Genomic DNA, 9,192 nt, shown 5'->3' with positions numbered 1-9,192 from the left:
TAGGGGTGTACTCTTTTCTGAAAGAAGCACCAATCTATTTTTCTTTATTTGTACACAATGTCACAACTTTGACCCAAAGGTCGAGAGCTATTTTAGGGTGAATTGCATAGTATTCGGAGATTGATTATAAGCATGATTTTTATTAGTTGTCACACTGATTGTAAGCATGAGTAGATGGAAGATTAGGTTAGTGTGAAGCTTACCCTAAACCCTACCGATGCCGTTGAAACGAGGCGAGCGTCGAGGGAACTGTGGAGAACGGCGGGGAAGCGACGTCGCGCCATCCGGCCTCCTCTTGCGGTGGGAGAACGAATACTCCTGTGGCTCCGGCTGGCTCTGCACCCTCACGAACGGCACACCGTACTCGATCGATTCGTTATCCTCTGGGTGCTCGACCTTCGACCTGTACACCCACCACCTCCGCCTGACATTCGCCTCGGGCGAATCTGTCTGCTCCATCGCCCAGAGGAGATACTCGATGAACTCGAAGGACTGCGGCGTGACTACCGCCGAGGAGTACATCGCCGCCCTCATCGCTGTTGTCTCGCTCTTTCGCATACATTGCCACATGGCCCTCCCCGTCCTCGAAATCTCCCACTCATTGTCAAACCAAGTAAGGATCTCCTTCAACCTGGTTAACTTTGCCTGGTCACTGCCGGTGATCTGCCAGATTCGCTGCTGCATCCCCTTCATAGATGTCCTTCTGAGTGGTCCGGTGCTAGCTTTGGAAGATGGGAGGAGAGATGGTAGTCTTGCAATAGAGAAGAGGGAGAGGCGAGACAGTGGTTTTGGAATGGAGATTATGGAGAGGAGAGGTTCCCCTGCCTTTCGGTCGCTGACAGGTGGGCCCCGCGCTTGGTGGGACCCCATGTGTCAGTGTCTCAATGGCAGGATGGGCTACGTCAGGGGATCCTCGTCCGAGGAGAGAGGAGGTGGTTTTGCAATGGACAAGAGGGAGAGGCGAGACAGTGGTTTTGGAATGGAGATGATGGAGAGGAGAGGAGGTGGTTTTGCAATGGAGAAGAGGGAGAGGAGCGTGCGGCAGCGATTTAGGATTGGACGAGACGGCCGGCACGCTGTGACTGGATCAAAATCAAAATCAATTTACCCTTCAATTAAGAAAGCGACCCACATTAACTAGTCTCCCTTTTATTCTGGGTCATAATTGACCATGATTTTCGCAAATAAAATATGTGTTATACGTTGCAAAAATAATATAATTTGAAAGTACATTCATATACGAACCAAACGATACAATTTTTGGTGACATGCATTCACATTTTGCTTGTCAAATACAGTACGTGGTCAAACTTTGACCAAAAATACGCAAAACAAAAAAATACTTCCAAGACCAGCGCCGCTCTTCCGCTCTTCTCCTCTTAAACCACCGCCGCTCCTCTCCTGTTCCAATCTAAATCCAGTGCCGCTCCTCTCCTCTTCCATTTCAAAACCACCGCCCCTCCTCTCCTATTCCAATCCAAAACCAGCGTCGCTCCTCTCCCGTTCTAAACCAAAACCAGCGTTGCTCCTCTCCTCTTCCATTCAAAAACCACCGCCGGCGAGTGAAGGTGCTGTGGAGAAGTAGATCAATGGAGGAGTACAACCGATACAGTGAGGATCGCAGACGACGACCCTGTGAAGCTAGTTAGGATGTTGGAGATACAGTCTTGGTATGACAACAAGGACCAACTAGCGGCGACGGCGACATCCATGGCCAAATATCTGCAACAGAGCGAAAAGGCGGCGATACTCCCGGAGGGAGTCGCGCAGGAGTACATAGAGCTGCTCCTCTGGGCCATGGAGCAACAGATTCACCGAATCCGATCGTGAGGGAGCGGTGGTGGGAGTATCAATCCCAGATGGAGCATCCACCAGAGATTGAAGGATCGAGCATCTACAGGCTGCCGTTTGTGAGGGTGACGTGCCAGAGCGAGCCAGTGGAGTCTTCGTCGACCGAACCCAACTGCAAGAGGAGAAAAACAGGTGGCCCGACGACGCTTCCCCGCCATCCTCTCCCTCGCCGTTCACATCGTCTCACGGGGCGGCTGTCTGCCGCCGAGGAATAGGAGGGATTTGCCCCCCCCAGACCAATAGTCGGGCAGGTTGTGAATTGTCAGGAGGAGCTTAGGGTTGTATGTATTTGCAGGTTGTGAATTGTGTTTTGTGTTGTGTATTTTGAGAGTACTTTCTGATATGAATGTCCTTTGAATTTCAGATTTGCAGTATTGAGCATATGAAGTATTTTATGAATTCTAGAGATCTATTTTTAGCACTTAAAAAATGTAGTTTCATAGGAGTATATGCAGACAATGTGATTCTCAGAGAAGAAACTGCAAGTTTCAGTTTCAGATAAGAAACTCCAAGTTCAGTTTCAGATAAGAAACTGCAACTTTCAGAGGCAGAGCATTTATATTAACACAGCCTTTTCAAACAGTGTTAACATCATGCTAGAAGTTTTATTCATGGTCGAAACTGGAACTACCAGCCAGTTAACATCATGCCGATCAACATTCATGCATAGCACATCTTCATATGATGCACAGTAAAAAAGATATGCTATTTTCAAAATGCCCAGACAATGTCAAGTGTACGAAAAATAGAGAAAACGATGACAATTGTAGGACGTGGTGTGCGTAGATGACAATTGGGACCCACATGTCAATGAAGGCAGAGGCAAAAATTTTGGAGATATTTTCTCTGCACAGGTGGAATCGAACCCGGGCGGAACAGCTGCCCCGTCTAGGCTTTCTTTTTTAACATGCGCAGCCCACGACCTCGGATGGGAGGTCCATAAGGCAGTTTGTATTTTCTTGAGGGCCTTTATGTATCGACCGGCCTATGGACCTCCCATCTGAGGTTTTATTTTTCCTGAAACATCGGCAGCCCAATTTATGTTTTTTTTGAAGAAAACGCATAGGTCTGTTCTATTTTTCTATATGAGAATAGGAACGCCTGGTCCAACTTATGTTTCCCTCCTAACTATATTATATATATTTAAATTATTTTATATGTTATTATATTGTTGTTATTGTCATCATATATTTAACAGATACTTACATATGTAAGAAAACAATATCCCACATCTTGTTAACTTACAAAAACTAGTATGTATACACGTGCAAGGCACGTCTTAGTTGAAGAGAGTGATTTTGGTAAAAGAGAATAAGCCATAGATTTGCTGATATATAAAAGGCAAAAAGAAAATATAGAAACTGCGAATGTAGATATTAATTAATTATGATTGATAAGTATTATAAAGGTAGGGATTATTATTCGTACAAGAAACTGTATGTGCACATCTAAAAAGACTGCACCTTACTTTTTGCTCCCTGTTTTACTCCCAAACAATCTCGTTTGGGCTCAAACTACCATGTACTCAAGTGGCAATACGGCCCATGAGGCAGGGAACATGGGCTTCTTTTGTTCTTGAAAGGTCACGTGATTGTTCCAGAACACAGTAGAGGCAGTATCAGTCTACTGTTCATGGCGAATCCTGATGATCTCAGCCATTGGATTTAGGTGACCAACGGCTATGATTGATGCTCTAGGTCTAGTTCGAAACTGATACACTATATAGTAGTATAGATAATTTCTTAACAATAAAATCCTGGAATTTTTTTGGCAACGAAAATCCTGGTGATTGTGTACAAAGCTTGGTAAGATTTAAGGACCAATGTAATCATAAATCACTTATTATTTAAATACATATATATATATATAACAAAATGCTCAGCCCCTGTTTATTTTTTGATAACATTGCTGTGCCCACCCCAACATTATAATTAGAATCAGCCCAGCAAAATCATATATTTCGAGAAAGTGCAAATGGCCTGTAATTTTTTAGGAAAAACATAAATGGGCCGCATGGACGCTACATTATTTGTTCACCCAGCCCAGCTAATGGACTGTAATTAAAAAAGATCAAATGGACTATAAATTCTACCCCGCAAAAAAAGACTGTAAATTCTAAAAAATGGGTTGAATACGTGCCACATTTTTGGAGGCTGAAATGTGGGCCAATAGGCCGAAGCCAATGCAAGTCGTTGTCAACTTAGTCAACAAATGATTCTGACATCGTTAGCCATTGGATTTACATCCAACGACCAACATCCATCTTCAATCTCTCGTCTTCTTCCTCCAGCACCGCCGGGACCACCTGCTCCCACCTCCTGCTGCTAGCAACTCTGCTTAGCACGCGTCGCAGCGCTACTCCACCGTTGGCTAGGCCATGCCTCCACCCCTCCACACCTCCTGTTCTTCTCCACCGGCTGCCGAACCACACCACACCAGAACCAGTTAACCCGCCCAGAAAGACCTATAGAAGAAGTAAGAATTCAATCCGTATACTCCAAGCGCCGTAACTATCGCACTTTCCAAGCAACCCTCCAATGAAGAAAGTGCAATTGAAACAACCAAGAACGGAAAAATAATTAGAATCCCTCGTCAATTGTTTGGATTGGAATTAGGCTCCTCTACTCTAGTCGTCCTCTTCTATTTCGGGCAGTAGCTCAGCCCGTTCCGGGCCTTCCTTTACTGAATCTATTAGTAGTTGCACTTTTCGACATATGCCTTTATTTAGGCATTGGTTGTAGGCATCCCCTTCTCTTCAAGGAATTTCTACACCTCTCCGTCTGCGACTCTACTCCCGTATCTTCCCATCTCCGGCTCGTTGCTGTCCGGGGCCTCGCCGTCATCCACCACCTTGGATGTGCTCGGCGCGAAGTGGTCAACATGGTCAATGAACGACACCATCAGAAGTAGACTGTGCGTGGAGAGGCTGACAGCTAATTCCACGGCCGCATGCAAGGAAATGCCTCCTTATTACACGCAAAATACTGATTCCTCCACCTGACAGTTGGGACCTACCGGAAGGCCTCTATATTTCGCGAAAAAAACGTTCCCACCGTTGACAGGTCGGACCCACCAGCTATATCTTCGCACGCCAGGAAGTGCCTCCTTATTACGCACAAAAAAATGAATACCCCCTGCTAGTTGGGACCACCTTGGTGGGAGGCTGACTTTTGGGCCTACTAAGTCGATGGGGACGGAGTGCTTTGTCAACTTAGTCAATATGAACGATTCTAGACCGAGTGATCGTACGATGTCCATCCAACGGCCGTAGTGCTTCTTCAACCTCTGGTCTTGTTGCTCTAGCCGCCCAAAGCAGCGCCGGTCGTGCTGCATGCTCCTGCCTCCCGTGGCCGGCTGTGCTGCCGCGGAGGCCTCACCGCCCCCTACTATTCCCACCGCTGGCCAGGCCATCCCTTGTCACGACCGGATTTTTGGGACAATAATCTCCCAAAAAAACGGCCTTTGTGCTCACCAGCCCCAGGATTACTGTTAGCTGATGAGGCACCAACTTGATACAAGAAATCCAAGCACGGTACAAAAATATGTAGTACAAGACCATTGTGGCCTAGGAGTACAACATTTGGTTTCTAGTGGTTGAGGGCGGAAGCGGTTGGATATACCTGCGTCTATGGGACTCCATTTCCCACAAGAACAGCTGACCAGGATAACTCCTATCTTCGCAAGGCGGCTATCGTCGACACGTAGGTTCCGAGGCTGTCACCGCGATGCTTCTCTCCATGCGCGAAAATCTGGCCAAGACAATAGCCAGGGACAAGCCAGTGAGTACGTTTGAATGTACTCGCAAACATTAAGAACATGAGCATAATATAACAGGAGATAATCATACTCCGAAACATTTACGATGATAAGTCTGCCATGAATTAAACAGAAATATGGGATGCACGCATGCGGAGAAAATATGGACGTGCGATACGGAAGTAAAAGAAAAGCACTGAGCGGGTGTCTAAGATGACTCCTCGAAAGGTTGCAAATAAGTTAACGATGCCGCAGTAATAATACTGGTACCAAACGAGGGTCTGAATGACTCCTCGAGAGGAAACTGCAAGAACAATAATACTGGTGCCAAACGAGGGTCTGAATGACTCCTCGAGAGGAAAATGCAAGAACAATAATACTGGTGCCAAACGAGGGTCTGAATGACTCCTCGAGAGGAAACTGCAAGAACAATAATACTAGTGCCAAACGAGGGTCTGAATGACTCCTCGAGAGGAAAATGCAAGAACAATAATACTGGTGCCAAACGAGGGCCTGAATGACTCCTCGAGAGGAAAATGCAAGAATAATAATGCCACAGTCGGGCGTCGGGGCGACACCACATAAAGGGCTTATAAAATAATAAATCAACAACAAGCATGCCGCAGTCGGGCGTCTGAGCGACACCACAGAAAGGGCTTATAACAGAATAATTACAGTGAATATCCAGGAGGTAGAACCATCCCAGGGATACTCAATAAAAATACATAATGTAAATGGTTAGTCCATAATAATAACAAAATTAAAACATGATCCTCAGATGTCACAGGTCATAAACAAAAAATCTAGTCTAGCCGTTTCTCCATCCAAAGACCGTCGCTGAGTTCTAGCTAATTCGTTCTCCATCCGAATACCGTTACTATGATCCAGTTAATTCGTTCTCCATCCGAATACCGTTACTAGATTCAACTCAGACTGTGGTCCTTAACTATGAACATAGCTATCCAACAGGATATATCCTCTGCAGAGAGAGTACTATTTTCCCACGAGTAACGGATTTATTTAGTCCATCGGGACTAATTCCGCCTATGGCCTTTTAATTCAAAACACGCCTGACCTGCACACACCAGCTTAACTCACCGATGTCTGGAATCACCCACGACACCTGCCAAGCAAAACTATAAGTGGGGAGGCTACAACCTCGACGTAGCATGGGATCACAATTTATAACGCGCGCACACTAGGGGAGCTACCCCCCTCGGCTCCAACCGGAAACACCCATGCCCCCGTACCAGGTGGCATGCCTACCGGAGGCCTCCGGTATCTTCCACCATGGCCTCTCTGTACGGTGTGTGCTTTGGTAAGGGGTTGACAACTTACTGAACCATACCCCGTCTGCGACAGGGACAAGTGGTAGTACCAACAAATGGGGAAGCTACTGACCAAGACTCGACCTACGACCGACTCAGGTGGTCCAAGTATCCTCCAACAATATTACCACTAGTGGAATAAATCACCACTCATCAAACCTCACCATGCCATACCGGACATACTCGTCTCGACGAGGGACTAGGGACAAGCTCGTGTCTACCCAAGACCACGACTTTCCCGGCTTCCTTCCGGTATGCATGAGGAGCTCACGAGGATGATCCAAATCACTAGTGTATCCATTGCTGACCACAAAACAACTCCCAAGAGAATAGTCATGCACGAGACATTATCGTTACATAAAGATAACGCATACTCCAAGTCAAATGGTGTTGTAATCGTATCAGAACACCACAACAAAATATTATGCCAGAGTCCAGAAATGCTTGCCTTCAAGAGTATGCAGGGGATGCACTTTTTTAAAAAAGCTTTCCTTTCTCTCCAAAATTCCTATAAGAGAAATATCCAAATAACAAAGATTTCAAACACAGTACAAAAAGTTGTCTCAAATATTTTTGAAATAAATCTTAAAATAAACTAGATGAAATTTGAGAGAGGTAGGAATAAGAATCAATTCATTTGGAGTTTTATTTTAAAAGTTATAGCCAGTCAAAGTTTGGTCAAATCTCTGTTTTAATAAAATCAGAAAAAGGAAAACGCTTCGGTGGAGAATACGCTTTCGCAGCAGAGGAAACATACACAGGACGTCTGCGCCTTCACTCAAACAGAGGAGACGGGCACGCGGGTCACTGACAGTGGGTCCAGAGGGCCCACTGGTCAGGTTTGACCGTTCTTCCCTCCTCCTCCTCTCTTCTACCCGACAGGAGCGGGGCTCCGGCGATCGCCGCCGACGAACGGCAGCGCCTCACGGGCATCCAAGGGTGGGGATGGAAAGGCCAGACCGAGGCGGTCCTCTTGGTGGTCGCTGGGTCGTCGGGGGTGGAGGAAATCGCCGGCGGCGAGCTCCACGGCGGAGGGGGCTATGGTGGCGAAGTGGTTTTTGGGCTCCGGTGATCTCCGATCGAGGTTGGGTAGTTGGGCAGCTCCGCAAGGACCAGGGGAAACTACTGGTGGCGTCGGTTGGGCGAAAGGGTGGCTGGCTGCGACGTATTGCACCGGAGTTCGGCGGCGGCCGAACTGGCCGGAGACGAAGAAGAAAGCCTCTCCTTGTCGATTACTGGCTGCGGGAGCACGATGGGGGTGGACTGGGGTTGCCTGAGCGCTCGGAGGAGCACGGGGCCTCCTTTTATAGCACGACGGGGCTGGCTCCACGGCGGTGGATAAGATCGATGATGAGTCGCCGTTGCTGTAGCCGCAGGGCATCGTGGCAGCGACGAACGCGTGCCGACGAGCATGTGGATAAGCACGGGCTGTACTCTGGGGCAGCTGTCGCGTTGGGGTGGCTTGGGCGGTGCCGAACATGGCAGAGGCCGCTGCCGACGCCGGCGTGCCGCCAAGGGCTCTGCCAGCGGTGCTGCAGGGCGCCAGGGGTGGCGTGGAGAGGGAGCGAGATAGTGTGCGGTCCGGCGGTGGAGCAGGGGCCAGGGTCGGGTCGCGTCGAGTGCGGCAGTGCGGCGCGGCGGCTCAGTGCGCGCGCGTGCAAAACGTGCGCTCTGGGCGCGCCCAGAGAACGCACGGCACCTGCTCGACGAAATGCCAGGGCGGTCTAGAGCGCGAGGGCAGGGCTGGCAACTAACAGGACTAGGGTAGAGGCAACTAGGAGTTCAGTGGACAAGGTTGCTGGATCATTGGAGCAAGTTCATAGTGCAAACTAGAAAACATGCCCAAAACTGACTGTGCACACCAAGTGTTCGACAGAATGCCATGTGCACTTAGGCAACTCTTGGAGTGGCCCAAGTCTCCAGATCAGGGTCTCTTTAGATGCAGAGGATGGTGGTAAGGTTACTTGGGCAAAACCAGAAACTTGTTAGTGCAAGATTTGCAAAACTACAGTTCTGGACAGAAAGAAAAAGGGTTTATTGCATGCACTTACAAACCTCCAATGAGTGCACTCTTCTGGACTTAAGGGTTTTGAAGGGAGGGCTACAAGTAGGAAAAAGGATCATGGGCACCAGAGCAAAATAAAATGGGGTTGCAGTTCAAAACACCAAACTGGACCAGAATGAAAAAGAGGTTGTTTTACTCAAATTTTTCAAAGAACATCACTGGGTTTTTGCATGAAGATGAATTGTATGTTTC

Source organism: Triticum aestivum, chromosome 4D (genome assembly GCF_018294505.1).
Source record: "Triticum aestivum cultivar Chinese Spring chromosome 4D, IWGSC CS RefSeq v2.1, whole genome shotgun sequence".
Lineage (NCBI taxonomy): Eukaryota > Viridiplantae > Streptophyta > Magnoliopsida > Poales > Poaceae > Triticum > Triticum aestivum.
Note: the sequence above shows the minus strand (reverse complement) of the source record.